The 15,330-nt window shown below is 38.5% G+C and overlaps 1 protein-coding gene across 1 annotated transcript in view; it reads left to right on the plus strand.

The window, feature by feature from the left end:
- SLC13A1 (solute carrier family 13 member 1) overlaps positions 1-14,139 on the plus strand; it is a 143,220-nt gene extending 129,081 nt beyond the window's left edge. The window contains exon 16 of the mRNA XM_086691208.1: positions 11,991-14,139. The gene's annotated coding sequence lies outside the window, so the exon portion shown is untranslated. The remainder of the gene's footprint in view (positions 1-11,990) is intronic.
- The last annotated feature ends 1,191 nt before the right edge of the window (positions 14,140-15,330 follow it).

A 15,330-nucleotide genomic window follows, 5' to 3' on the forward strand; every position in this document is an offset into this window, starting at 1 on the left:
GACAACTAGCTTACCAGTTGGTCTTTGAATGTCTTTCCTTCTCCCTCAGTATGTATCAGGGTTTCTCAACAACAGCACTCTTGACATTGTAGTCCTGGTAAGTCTTTTATGTGAAGAACCGTGCTGTGTCCTGTAGGGTGGCTAGCAGCTTTCCTGGCCCCTACCTGCTAGATGCCAGCAGCAGACGTCCTCCACTTGGGACAACCAGAAATATCTCTGGACTATGTCAAATGTCCCCCGGGGGTCAGAATTACCAGTTAAGGCCACTAATATACATCATTTAATTGTAATTATAGATACTATTAATCTAATTTATGACAGAAAACAAAAGTGCTATTGTAACAAAATACCTTTAAAATGTTCGTATTTAAAAAAGGAAGTAGAGTATTTTTTAAATGGACCAAATTGACAAAAATAGTAAATAATTCAATAGATGGGAACGACCAAGAGCATTGCATTGTAGCCCACAAGGACGTAACTGCTCGCTGTCAGGCATTTGTATTATAGTGACTGCTCCCCTCATTCTTTCCTTCAGCAATATTGGTATAATTACTTTGCTCTAGGAACCGTGCGGAGGACAGGGGTTACAGAAATGAAAATGAAACAGAACAATCCTTGTCTTTAAACATTGTTTGACAAGTATAGTTTTTCTGAAGATATAATCTTAATAAATTTAAGGAATGTACAAAGTCTGAAGTCAGTGTTGAATAAAAGTTTAATTCTAAACTTGGTCGTTTTCTCAATTTTTGCCAAACTACTTTTGCCAGTGTCAATAAAAACTAAAATTTCACGAATTTTTGTCGGCGAAAGAAAAACTATCGTAAGTTATCAACAACAATTTAATAAACCTTTTTTTTTTCATTTTCTATTGTTATTGAAGTTAACTAAAACATCGCCATGATAATTTTAGGGATCTGTTTTCATGACTAGGCAAACATGACTACTTTTTTCTCTCACTCAGCATAATAATTTTATTATTTTTTTATTTTTTAATATAATTTATTGTCAAATAGGCTTCCATACAACACCCAGTGCTCATCCCAATAAGTGCCCTCCTCAATGCCCATCACCCACCTTCCCCTCTCCCCCCACCCCCATAAACCCTCAGTTTGTTCTCTGTATTTAAAAGTCTCTTATGGTTTGCCTCCCTCCCTCTCTGTTTGTAACTTTTTTTGTCCCCTTCCCCTCCCCCATGGTCTTCTGTTAAGTTTCTCAAGATCCACATATGAGTGAAAACATATGGTATCTGTCTTTCTCTGCCTGACTTATTTCACTTAGCATAATACCCTCCAGTTCTACCCACGTTACTTCAATGGCCAGATTTCATTCTTTCTCATTGCCAAATAGTATTCCGTTGTATATATAAACCACATCTTCTTCATCCATTCATCAGTTGGGGGACATTTGGGCTCTTTCCATAGTTTGGCTATTGTTGAAAGTGCTGCTATAAACATTGGGGTACAAGTGCCCCTATGCATCAGCATTCCTGTGTCTCTTGCGTAAATTCCTGGCAGTGCTATTGCTGGGTCATAGGGTAGGTCTATTTTTAATTTTTTGAGGAACCTCCACACTGTTTTCCAGAGAGCCTGCACCAGGCAAACATGAATTTAAATTGGCTTGTGTTCATACATGCTTCTTTAGTTTGTATATTTCCCTTAACAATATATATTAAATATAACATGATAATACACGTATTTCCTCCATTTATAATGAATGTAGAAAATTTCTTTGTGAGAATATACCATGAAGTATTTGCCTTCCCTCCACTGATATACACTGAGGTCATTTGCAAGGTTTCATTATTAGAAATGATACTGCAGTGAAAAGCCTTCTTCATACCTTCTTCTGCACTTAGGTGAGAATTTCTGAACAGTAGGTACCTTGTGCTATGACGCATCTGCACCTTCACTCTGTGTTACCAAGTGATCCTCGAAAGTGCTACACTAACTTCTGCTGCCACTGAAATTATTGATAATTTCCACTTAAACCCTCATTCTTTCCAACAGTTGATATTTGCAATTCTCTTACAATCTTAGCCAATTTGATGAATGGATAATTGGTATTTGATGATTGAAGTTTGCATTTCCCTGACTGATAATGAGAATAAATATTTTACGTTTCTTCTTCTATGAATTTCCTGTTCATATATTTTTCTATTTATCTTTCTATTGAGTTGTCTGGCTTCTATTTATTAATGGAAGAATTTCTATTTTTTTTATATTTATTTTCTTGCTTGTATTTATATTTTCTTGCTTGTAATCCTTCGACACTTGTACTTGTGTTTATCTTGTCCTGGTGAATGACCATATTTTGCTTTTGTCTGCTTTGTTTTTTGAATTGAGTTAAAGTTTTTAGATTTAAGTCCTCATTGAATTAGCTTTTAATCCTCATTAATTTTTATCAAATTAATGTTTCCTTTGTGTTATATTCTATATGTATCTTTTATTTTAAAAAAGCTTTCTCTACTCCACTTATGAAGTTATTCTCTATAAATTCTTTTAAAATATTTGTTTTGCTTTTCACCTTTGTTTTTAAATGAATTTAATTTGTTTTTGTAAATACTGAGAATAAGCATCTATTTTTAATTTTTCAGTATGAATACATCTATTGCCCCAGTAATAGGGCAACTGTCTCAATAACTTGAGAAGTCTAATATTTTCCCCATCGATTTTTTACATGCCAAACTCCCAGTACAAGAATAATCCCTGTTTGGGGACTCTATTCTCTTTCATTGACCCATTGGTTCCAGTTTTTTTTAATAAAGTTTTAATAAGGTTTTTAAATAAATTTTATTTTTAGAATAATTTTAGATTTATAGAAAATTGCAAAGACAGTGTAACATTTATGTTTTGCACCCAATTTCCCCTATTATTAGAACCTTAATTAGTATAGTATATTATGATTAGCGAGCCAATATTGGTTCATTATTATTAATTAAAGTGCATTATTTAATCCTATTTCCTTAGTTTTACCTGACATCCTTTTTCTGTTCCAGGATAAGCCCGCATTAAGTTGTCATATCTCCTTAGGCTCTCCTAACAGTTTCTCAGACTTTCTTTGTTTTGATGATCTTGACAGTTTTGAGAGGTACTGGTCAGGTAGTTTGTAGAATGTCACTCTACTGGGATTTGTCTAATGTTTTTTTTCTCATTATTAGACTGGGCCTCTAGGTTTTTTGATCTGCTTGGGTGCCTGCCCTGCTCTCCCCAGAAAGCTTCATTATGTGAGTAATACAACTTTCCGTTCCCTATCGGTGCTAGTGTGGCATATCAGCCTGACATGGTGACTGAATTTGAGGAGGAGGGGAGACAGTCAGGCCTGCCTCAGTAGGGTGGCTATAAGAGTTTCATTGTTCATTAAAATAGATTAGGACTTCTTTGAATTGAGACCCGATACTATGTTCTTAGTGAACATTTACAGACAACTAAATATTCTTTTAAATTTCTTGTAAATTTGTCTTTTAATTTCTCCTGATATCTCAGGATATCAATTATGAACCTGTGGTGATAGATTTTATGTCACATCTGTCTGACTTTCCCCTGTGGCTCAACACGATACTCTCCCTGACATCATAGTCATTCTCTTATATTTAAAAAAAAATGAAGCTTTAAAGCTTTGCTTCTAATATTTCCTATGAATTTATGTTGGGCTGCTGTAAGGAAAAGATATAATTGATATAAATTTATAAAAGGTATAAAATTTTTTTCTATATAAATGACCAATTCTTCCAGTACTGTTTGTTAAATGCCCTTATCTTTCCTCACTGGTTTGAAAGACTCTGTCATATAAAAGTATTTCCATCTATGTTTGTGCAATATCACCACGGACTCCAAGTAGGGGAGCCTCTAGCTGAGGACCCATGCTTCAGAATGTCTGCAATGGTCCCTCTCCAGCCACATCCCTTCCTATGATGAGAGCAGGCAGCAAGGCAAGAGACATACCCACCCAGAGCCCTGTCCCAGTTTTCAACCTACCTAGTGTTGGATACCCTGGATCCCGGAATTTCATGTCCAAACAACTCTGAACCCTCTTGCAGGTATAGGGCCTGCACAATTTGCTTTCCTTAAGAGGAGACCATACCACCAATAAGCAGGAGGGCTGACCAAGTGGAGGCTGTGTTGGTGGATCCATGGGAAGGGCTTGGAGGTTCAGGCTAGTGTCCACACTAGGCGTGCATGAAACCTTTAGGAATGGGAAGAGAGGGGCGCCTGGGTGGCGCAGTCGGTTAAGCGTCCGACTTCAGCCAGGTCACGATCTTGCGGTCCGTTAGTTCGAGCCCCGCGTCAGGCTCTGGGCTGATGGCTCAGAGCCTGGAGCCTGTTTCCGATTCTGTGTCTCCCTCTCTCTCTGCCCCTCCCCCGTTCATGCTCTGTCTCTCTCTATCCCTAAAATAAATAAACGTTGAAAAAAAAAAAATTTAAAAAAAAAAAAAGGAATGGGAAGAGAATAGGGTCAGGCCAAGACTCAGAAGCAGGAGTCAGAGGCCTATGCGTCCTGTACCACCACATTCTGAGACAGAACTCAAACAATCCGAGAATTATAAATTCAGACCTTGCCTTCCAAATATATATACATATGAATGTGTATGTGTCAAATTAAAAAGATAAAACGTATTTCACTTATTTCTTTGCTAGCTTACTTAAATGGTATATGGGTTTCCATTTGCACTCTTGCCCTAGCTCCTACAAATGGTAAGGGTGTCTTGTGTTCGTGTTTGTTTCTAGGTTCTTTATCATGTTCCATTGGGCTATTTGTCTGTTTCTGTTTCAGTAGCACCCTGCCTTAATTAATGTAGTAATTAATCAAAAGGGAAAGTCCCCTACCAATTTTGTTCTAAATTATTTTAGTTATTTTTGTCCTTTTTTCCTCCAATGTAAATCTGGGAGGGGGGGATCAGCTTATCAAGTTCAAAAAAAAAAATCTCCTTTAAACTATCATTTTTACTGGTTCATTCTCTTTTTAATTTAAAAGCTCCCTTTTAGGCTAATGTATGAATTTTCTCATATTTTAACTGCCTGCCATTGGTTCTGTCTTTGCCTCTAAATCAGTGGTTCTAGACCAGAGGGACTTTGGCCCCCCAGGGGACATTTGACGATGTCTGGAGACGTTTCTGGTTGTCACAAATGAAGTGAGGGGTGCCACTGGCATCTAGTGGGTAGAGACCAGGATGCTGCTAAACATCCTGAAGTGCATACAACAGCCCTCACAGCAAACCGTGTGACCCAAAATGTCAAAGGTGCTGGGGCTGAGAACCCCGTTCCAGACGACACAGGAGCATGCAGAACCATTATGACACATATATACACATAAGTGCATGTTACAAGCGTGTGGACCCGTTTGCACGTCTGTGAGTATATTGTCATCGGTACTGAGCTAACTGCTTTCTTACCCCCTGCCCTGCATCTGAGAGTCTCAAAGCAATTTACCGACATTATCCTGTTAGTCCTCATCCAGAGCTCTCGAAATAGGTGACAGCATGATTACCCTTGTTTTATTAATTCAGAGACACAGATTAAGTGCTTTCCCAGTGTTCTTTACAAAAGTAAAACTATTGAAAACCATATTCCATGAAGCCCTCTGTTTCAGCCATTATGTGATAGATGATAGTTTCTCCTTTTCTTCTGCTTTAAGAAGTTGGATGATTTTTCTTCAGGCAACAATACCCTTCCTACTTTTCAACACACAATTCAATTCTAAGTACCTAGTTCTTAACATAGAAAGGAGTCTAATTTTAATACACACTTACAAATTTTATTTAAGTAGGTAGAAATATTTTCATACTTGAAGGAAAAAATCTAGGGAAAACCTTTATAAAAGTTTGGAATGGTTTAGTGATTAAGAATCTGAAAAGAACTAATGCTGTAAAGGAATTTACTGAACTTTATTTAATTTAATCAGGATAGCAGTGTCATTAGGTTTTAGACTTCATTTGTAAGCTTAATGTTTAACAGCAAACTGATCTTCGGTAATTCTGAAGGGATTATTACTGATCATATTGATTCTTAAGGAATCATAAATCTGGACATGGATATAAAAGAATATTTCATGCTGAGGGCACTGGTCATAAGGGCAAATACATCTTCCTTGCTCTCATAGCCAGTGGAATTATACTTGAGTATGTGTGATGATTAATTTTATATGTCAACTTGGCCAGGCCATGGTGTCCGGATATGCGATCAAACATTGTTCTGGATAATTCTTTGATAATCATTGTTTTGGATGATAGTAGCATTTAAAATAGTAACATACAATAAAGCCCGTCACTCTCCTTAGTGTGGATGGGCCTCTTCCAATCAGGTGAATTCCTGAAAACAATAGACTGACCTCCTCCTAGCAAGAGGGAATTCTGCAGCAAGTGGCCCGTGCACTTGAAGTACAGCATTGGTTCTTTCTGGATCTCCAGTCTGCCAGCCCACCCTGCAGATTTTGAATTTGCCAGCCTCAATAATCAAATGAGTCAATTTCTTAAAGTAGATATCTTTCCATAGATATACTCACACCCTATTGGTTCTGTTTCTCTAGAGAACTCCGAGTAATAAAATATGTAAAGAACTTCTTTATCATGTATCAACAATATGGATTGATACACATAGACTTTGAACTAAAAAGAATTATACATAGTGTCTAGTAGCCAGCTGTGTTTTCTTTTTTTAAAATTTTTTTTTTTTTAACATTTATTTATTTTTGGGACAGAGAGAGACAGAGCATGAACAGGGGAGGGGCAGAGAGAGAGGGAGACACAGAATTGGAAACAGGCTCCAGGCTCTGAGCCATCAGCCCAGAGCCCGACGCGGGGCTCGAACTCCCGGACCGCGAGATCGTGACCTGGCTGAAGTCGGACGCTTAACCGACTGCGCCACCCAGGCGCCCCAGTGTGTTTTCTTTTATGTAGACAATTGGTTTACACACTTTTTCATCTTCTCCACTCTCAAATCCCATCAATGTGCTGTGATTATCACAAACACACTAAGATAAATTCTACGTATCCTGTTCTCCTGTCTTTCTTGAATATATGGGAAACTAAACTTCCTAGGAGTTGGGTAGCCAGGCCAGTGGGACTAGTCTTGGCTAAAGAAGTGTGAATGGAAATGACTTGTGTTACTTCCAGGTTGAGGCAGTAAATCTTCCTGTGCAATTCTCCAGTCTCCCTCTTTCCCCGCCTCAGCAAACCCTGAAACCTGATGTTGAAATGTCAATGCCTCCCTTAACCAGAATCCTTGAGTGACCATCTGTGGAGCAAAGCCTGCCTCTGCCCAGCTTTGATACAGAAACAAGTCTTTATTGTCTTTAACTATTGGAATTCATGGCTAATGTTTTACCACAGGATAAACCTGGTTTATCCTGACCAATATATATGGCAACGCTTCCTTGCTGGCACTACATAAATGCTGGAAAAGGGGACTGCAACTATACTCTTATGAAATATGGTCATATTATCTAGAAGAAGAAGGTGAATCCAGAATTAATACAATATAACCTAAAATTAATTAATAATGTTCTAAAATTAACACTATCATGTTATCTGATACTTTGGCAAAATTCAAATGTATTTAAATAAGTTTATGGATATAGATAAAATCTTGTCTCACACTTTTCTGGCATTGTCCAAATCATTTCAATTTCCTGTACAACTGTTTCCTTACTACATCGTTATGAAAATTAGGAAGAGAACTAGTTTTTTTAACCTTGTGAGCTTCTTATGAGAAATGCTTTTAAGAAATAAGAGCACAAGTTTTATTTGGAGCTAATATTCCAGGGCACATACAAATCAAAGAATAGTGATTACATAATTTTAGCCCCATTAATATAAGGAGATATAAGTTGACATTATGTACCTGACTCAGTTCTTTCTTCCACTTCCTCTCCTTCTAGATATGATGAAACAAAGATATCACAAGGTTTTTCTGGTTCCCGAGCTAGCCTTCCCACCCCCATGGAAGGAAAAGGTGGAACCATCCCACCATGGAAGGAAAAAAAGAAGAAAAATACTTAAATCTCAAATTTACCTTAGCAGCAACAGGCACGGGGCCTTAGTCTTTTGCCCTGCCAGAGCAAAGTGCTTTTCAAATCTAAAAGTAATGAGGAGTGTCCTGAATTTGTCTTACTTTCTGGGTATAAACCCTGTATCTAAAAGTTACTCTCTTGTGATGCTGAATTAGTCATTTACTCTCCCTTATCCTCAATTTCCTCAATTCAAAAAAATAAATTTATAAATATGTAACTCCTGTAGTTCTTCCCCAGGTGGCCCCTTGGTGATGCTTAATAATCACTCAAAATTATCTGACGCTTAGTAATTACTGAAAATTAATTATTAAATAAATACAATCATGGATGGGTGGCTGGTAACTATGAAATTTGTAGATCAAAATAATGTTTGTGAAAATATTTTCTCTTTTTAAAAAAATTTTCTTAATGTTTATTATTTTTGAGAGAGAGACAGAGACAGAGCAAGCAGGAAAGAGGCAGAGAGAGAGGGAGACACAGAATCAGAAGCAGGCTCCAGTCTCCGGGCTGTCAGCACAGAGCCCGATGTGGGGCTCGAGCTCATGACCTGAGCTGTAGTGGGCCGCCCAACCGACTGAGCCACCCAGGCACCCCAAAAATATTTTCTAAATGATTAAGAGCTATAAAGATATAAGGTATTATCAATAGAAAAGTGTTTTGAAAATATTATCTCTAATATTTATTAGATATGAGTCTAAAACTTTCTGGCTTAACAACATATAATTCTTTTAGATTCTGTATGCACTTAGTAGACGCCTCAGAAGTTGGGGAGTTCCTTTCATAGCAACCTGAGCAAAAGGGGACTTCAGTGCTCCACCCCCCCCCCACCTGTCCCTGGAAATGCATGTTCACAGCATACTTGAACTTCATAATGCAGTTGGAGTTTCTGCACCAGGAAGGTTGGCCCCTCTAAAAGCAATGCCTCAGAAATAGTTTGAGAGGGACCACAGAAGGGATGCCTTTATACCTCACCCTCTATACTCACCTCTCATAGAAGATGAGGAAAATATTCATGGGACCACCTGGGGAAGCACTTTCTCCAAAACAATGAATATATGTGAAAGACTTTTGACCTTGAAGTGGTGCAGGAATTAGGTTTACCTTTCGGTGTAGTTTAGGGTCTTTAAATCCTAGGAACCTACAAAGGTGAAGTAACTCTTCAGACCAGATCTTCAAAGAAAGCCTCTGACTGAACTTCAGCTGAAGTAACTTCAAACAGGTGCAGACTCTGACATCTCTGAGTTCTTCCAAAGATCAGCCCATGTCTGGTTCTGATTTGCTGTTGATTTAGAGAAACTCTTTATTTTCTTTGGGCATCAAAGTTTGTTTTTGTCATAAACAAAAGCCTCTCCTATCTCACTGCCCCCAGACCCAGCTCATAGCAGAACTCTCAGAGTATTTAATCAACAATAACGACTGACTTTAACTCAAGAAATTTACTTAGAACTTTCGAGCATTAGGCAATTTGCTAGTTATCTGTGAAATTCATCTTTGACTTATAAATAAAGCAATTAAACTTGCTATCTTTTTTTTAATGCTTATTAAATTTTAAGAGAGAGAGATACAGAAAAGAGTAGGACAGCCTAATTAGGTAATGGCTGATGATGACAATTGCACCTTTATTTTTCTTTGTATGATTCTAAACTTCACTCCTCTCTCCACACCAGTGCCATTATCACCACCGCAGCCAAACTCCTTTTCTACTGGTTTAATCATATTCTACTGGGGCTGCTTTGTGAGACAAACAGTAATAAGAAGTCTCAAGAAAAGGGAAGTTTAAATAGTGATATATTTAACAGTTTCACAACTCCTTAGTTTTTGAAGAATTTCAAGGACCTTGGTTCATAATGGACAGGCACCAGATACCTACCTACAAATGATGTTTTCCAAAAATAACACTCCTTACGATCACTACCTTATGTCGCAGACTAGGAGTCTGGAGTTCTCTCTTGTCCAGCAAGAGGACAGATGCAGAATTGAATATGAGAGAGGCTAATGTCTGGGAGGAGACAAGAGCCCCGAACAGGGGTATTTTATTGAGATATCAAGATCTTACACATGTGGTGAACGTGCAGAAGAAAACAGATAGTAATCGTTAACTTGTGTGTGTAAGAAGCAAAGGGCCTGGGGGGCAAGTGGAATTTGAAGTTGTGATCAAAGTATATTGGTGCCAGATGGAAAGTAGTTTCCTGCAGATGATAGAACAAGTTACTCGTGATCCCATTATAATATCTCGCTAACTCATCTTGGGCAGTTTCTCCCTGTGGTGGCAGCTTTCCACCCTAAGCTTTTTTTTTTTTTTTAACATATTTGGGTAAGTATAAGGAATTCTTGAACCTATTTCCCACACCCTTAAGTCTGAAACAATTAACATGAGGGCAGAAAGCTCCCCCTGGTTTGTGGCTTTCTTTGCTATGGTCCCTGATATTGGCTCTCAGGTACCTTGATAAGCCTAGACTGATTTCTTATAAGTATACAAGAATGAGGGTGTGCCAACATAGCTTACTCACTTGCTTTTTCTCTCTCTTTTTCTCTCCAACAGCCTGTAGGATATAGGGGATATAAATACTCTTCCCTATTCCAGCCAATAACATTCCTGAAAGAATGAATTATTAACACCAGAGATTGTCAAACTATTTGTGATAAAATAGTTATACATATTATGAAATGTAGTTCTGTTCTATTATTTTCATCAAGACTGAGTAGACAAAGTGGTAGAGACCCATCACTACATGCAAACAAATTATTTTCTCATCAAGGCCTATCCCCATCCTCCACCTTCTGGTCACACTAATTATATGAGACAGCTTGTAGGGATAGTAGAGGCTCTCATGCCTACCACAGAATTCACATTTGGGTGTCAAAGCAAAAATTCCACCAAAGTCAAACAAGTAAGGAAGATTTTGTGCTGAGCTGTTGCAACAGGGAGCCAGGCCAGAGCTGAGTTTGAATTCATCTCTGTTGAAATAAAAGGCAGGAGAGTTTTGAAGCACTGGGGTGAGCTTTTGAAAGAGTATTGGAGGACATTAGGAGGAAAGGTTGGTTAATGAAATGTGTGGAGCCACTGAGTTATTCCTGAGTCTGCAAATGTTTTTCTGTGATTAGGACATCTGTGTTCACCCATAGAACTTACAAGTTAGCCTCCTGTTCTCCAACAGGAAGTATGGCCCTATTTCCCTGATGATTACATTTCAAAGAAACAACTCCCAGACCCTGGAGAAAGACATTCCTGGGTTTAAAACTGGCGAGAGGTTTCTAAAAGGTTTATGTCTCAAAGGAGCAGAGAAAGAATTTACATGTTTTCTAAAGCAAATGCTCTGAGAAAAGGGAGGTCAGGATCCTGGAGTCAGGAAGAAGTCTGTCTAAAGTCAGGAAGCTGAGAGGAATGTTCAGGTTGTCTTGGTCATGGGCCCATTTTAATTACTGCTGAACTAGAGTGTCTCCACAGTATGACCTTCTACAAAATAAAATTTGGTAGAAAATGAACTTATTTTAACTATATACAAGAAGGTTTAGTCACAGAATGGCCTCCCTGGGAGGCCTCCTCTAAGGCAGATCTCCACAGAAGTACACATTAAAAAATATAAGATGTCAATTTGTTTTCCAGTATATTCCTACTGACTATTGTGATCAAAACACAAAACTGATTTTCACATGAAATCAAGTCACCATATGGCTCAAGTGACCTGAAGAACCATAGGTCTTGTGAATCATGTCTTGCTTTTTGCTTAGACATGAAGGTGAAATCCTTAAAAGCTTTTCTTCTTTTTAATGATATGCACTGAGAGAGCTGCTGGTTTGTTCCCCACTTCCATATATCACAGAATGAGCTTTGTTACCAAAAATCAAGGACTTTGATTTTCATTCCCGACTCAAACACTCCCCGACTCCCACCTCTAGTCCTTTTTGGTTTTTTGTTTGTTTGTTTGGAAGTTGAGAAGCTTTTTTAACACCTTGCTCTTAGAATATAATTTATGTTTCTTTAGGTACCCAGAAGCCAGAAGGCATCATATAAATAAAATTAACTTCATTTTGAACCAGGCTCTAAACTGGTTAATGGAAACCAAGATGAATTGTTTCTGAATGGAAATCAACACTCATCCCTAGAATTGGAGCACCTATCCCAACAAACAAAAGAACTGTTACGTGAAGAATAATTTTCTGTTTATAAATCTCTGTGTATTTCTAATCATGCTTATTGTCATATGAACAAAGTGTAAGTTAGAAAGAAGCTCACTTCCCAATAGTTGGATCTTCATTTAATATTCATCCACAGTCGCTGCTGGAATTAATTACTCACACCTGCGCACGTTGTTCCCCTCATACTTTTGCTTCTACCAGCAGCCATCAGAAATTACCCAGCCTCTGGGCTACTTCTCTAAGTCGCTTAGAGCCACCCACTCACAGATTGTTTTTTTTCTAAGGATGTGGTTTCTTAGTATTCCTCTGGGTTTTCTTTGTTTGTTTTCCTAGCTTTGTTGAGATAGAGTTGACGTATGGTATAAAAGGTGTACAACGTGATGATTTGATATATGTATATATTGTGAAATGATTACCACAATAAGATTAGTTAACACCTCCATCCCCTTACATGGTTACGTGTGTGTGTGTGTGTGTGTGTGTGTGTGTGTGTGTGAGAGAGAGAGAGAGAGAGAGAGAGAACATTTAAGATCTCCTCTCTTAGCAACTTTCAAGTATACAATACAGTATAGTTAACTATAGTCATCATGCTGCGCCTTGGGTCACCAGAACTTACTTATTTTATAAGTGAAAGTTTGTTCCCTTTGACCAACATCTTCCCATTTCCCCCCACACCCCAAGTATTTTCTTACAAGGAAATTCTATTTATTTAGTGCATGTTGGGCTATTCAGTTGAGTTAAATGGACACAGATCACAACTTGTTTAAAATTCTGATTGGCTATGTTCACCCTTAAGTCTTAACATTTCTATAATAATTAGGCTAATGACCATCTAATCAGAAGAAAATACTTCAGTGTCACCACTGCAGGGCATATGTTTGGGGCTTCTTTGATTAGCATCAAATCATTTGCAGTCTTAAGTGATCAAAAACTTAAATGAGCGAGACCAGTGAAGGTTTTAGATACAGTGCAAAGTCATGGAATGGAGTTACTTTAACAGGATTAGATATGGTTATCAAGTCCTTGAAATAATGTGATACATACTTCATGGGAAAAAATGGCTTATTCAACGTTAATAATAAAGTTAATTGGAAGGAAGGAAGGAAGGAAGGAAGGAAGGAAGGAAGGAAGGAAGGAAGGATGAAAAGGAATATATATGGGTTATAGATTCGGTAAAATACAGTTTTTTTTTTTCTCAGAACAACATGATTCTTCCTCATTATGTCATGTTTACATATATAAGTTATTTAATCAATATTCAATTGTTAGACATTTATAATATGTATAATTCTTCCTTATTGTAAACCCATCTGCAAAAAAAAATTATAAATACACCTTAACATGCATCTAAACAGCAAACACGTATTATGACCTGTTGGTACACATACGTGACCCAGCACAGCATTTATTGGAGAAAACTGGCCAGGACAGGAGCAATCAGGAGCAGGTACAGAGGCTGCTTCTGCTCATCACATCTAGACTCAGTGCGAAAGGATAAAGCAGGGCCAGAGAGAAGCCCTGGGGGGTTTAAAGGACCCCAAGGCTTTCCCTTCCCTTAGTCTAAGCTCTGTGGTTCCAGCATATGGCAAAACTCTGGCCTCCTGTCTTAGTCTACCCTCTTTGTATTCCTGGTTGATGGAACATAAAGGGAAGAACCCAAATAGAGGACAGAATTTGGAAAAAATGATGGAAGGGTAAAATTTTTAAATCTTTAGCCAAGGTCATGCCTAACCTGACCAACTCACTTCAGGCATTTTCAATTATAGTTCTCTGTTTTAATTTCTTCATAGCAATTATTGTTGCCTTGAATTATTTTACTTTATTACTTCTTGATTTTGTGTCTCCCCAAACTTGAAGATGAATTCCGTGAAAGGAGAAATCCTGCCTGACTTACATTCCTGGCACTCAAAATAGTATCTGCATCATTGTGAAAACTGACTATTTGTTGAAATAAAAAGGGGAATGAATAAATAAATTCTATTCCCTGGAAAATAACTCATACGTTAGATATATACTATGTAATATAAACATTTGTTACAATGTAGATACACAACACACATAGGTGTGAATATATGTATATATAGTGTATATGTGAGTGTGTGTGTACATGTGTGTATTTAGAACTGGTGTAAGAATGAGCTTACTTTGAGACTGGAAAACTGGTAACTGTCTAAAAGGCAACATCAGAATTGAATTCTCTCTTCCCACTGCATCATGGGGTCTTGCTTCCTTCCATGAGAAAATGACAGGGTATTTACCTTTTTTGACCTCGTAATTGCACTCTGCCATTAGCTGTCCTTCCTCACTGCAGCTCAGACAAATTGGGGGTGAGGTCAAGGGGTGTTACCCTCTCTGGAGCCTATGTGTTTCTGGATTGACTTCACGATGTCTCTGTCACACTGAGGTCTGCCCAGTGCCAGGGACTGTTGCTGAAGTGTGGGCAACAATCTCATTTGGGAAACGTCCTGGAATAAAGAAAGCAAATCTGGGGGTGCATGGCACAACCCTGCTATCTGGCTAGGTAGGGGCTCCTGACACAGTAAGAATCTATTGCCCTGCTCACCTACAACTTGCTGGCTAGGGATCTGGCTTCAGCGGTCTGGCTCCTGCCTCCCTCACCTCTGAGCCCACAAGGTCACACAAAGCTCTGGTCATAATGTCACTGTTTGGTCTGAGGCATGGCTGTTTTTTTTTTTTTTTTTTTCAACGTTTATTTATTTTTGGGACAGAGAGAGACAGAGCATGAACGGGGGAGGTGCAGAGAGAGAGGGAGACACAGAATCGGAAACAGGCTCCAGGCTCTGAGCCATCAGCCCAGAGCCTGAGGCGGGGCTCAAACTCACGGACTTCGAGATCGTGACCTGGCTGAAGTCGGACGCTTAACCGACTGCACCACCCAGGCGCCCCCATGGCTGTTTTATTTTTATACTTCATCAGTAGCTTCACTAGTAGCAAGGATTTCGAAACTCTGAGAACTGTCTGGGTTTGGTAGAAACTCCTGCCCATCTATCTCTGAGACCTACATTGGCCTCACACAGATATTTCAGTTTCAGTAAGCTGCATTTCACAGCATCTAGCTGATTGGACCCTGTCATTTCCCCCTAAGCCTAAACACATAATTAGAGCACATACTGACCTTTCTATCTACATGCAGGTGTGATTTAAACATGTGAACCCAGTAGTAAC

Source organism: Puma concolor, chromosome A2, assembly GCF_028749965.1.
Source record: "Puma concolor isolate L17-30 chromosome A2, mPumCon1.1.hap2, whole genome shotgun sequence".
In the NCBI taxonomy this organism is placed as follows: domain Eukaryota; kingdom Metazoa; phylum Chordata; class Mammalia; order Carnivora; family Felidae; genus Puma; species Puma concolor.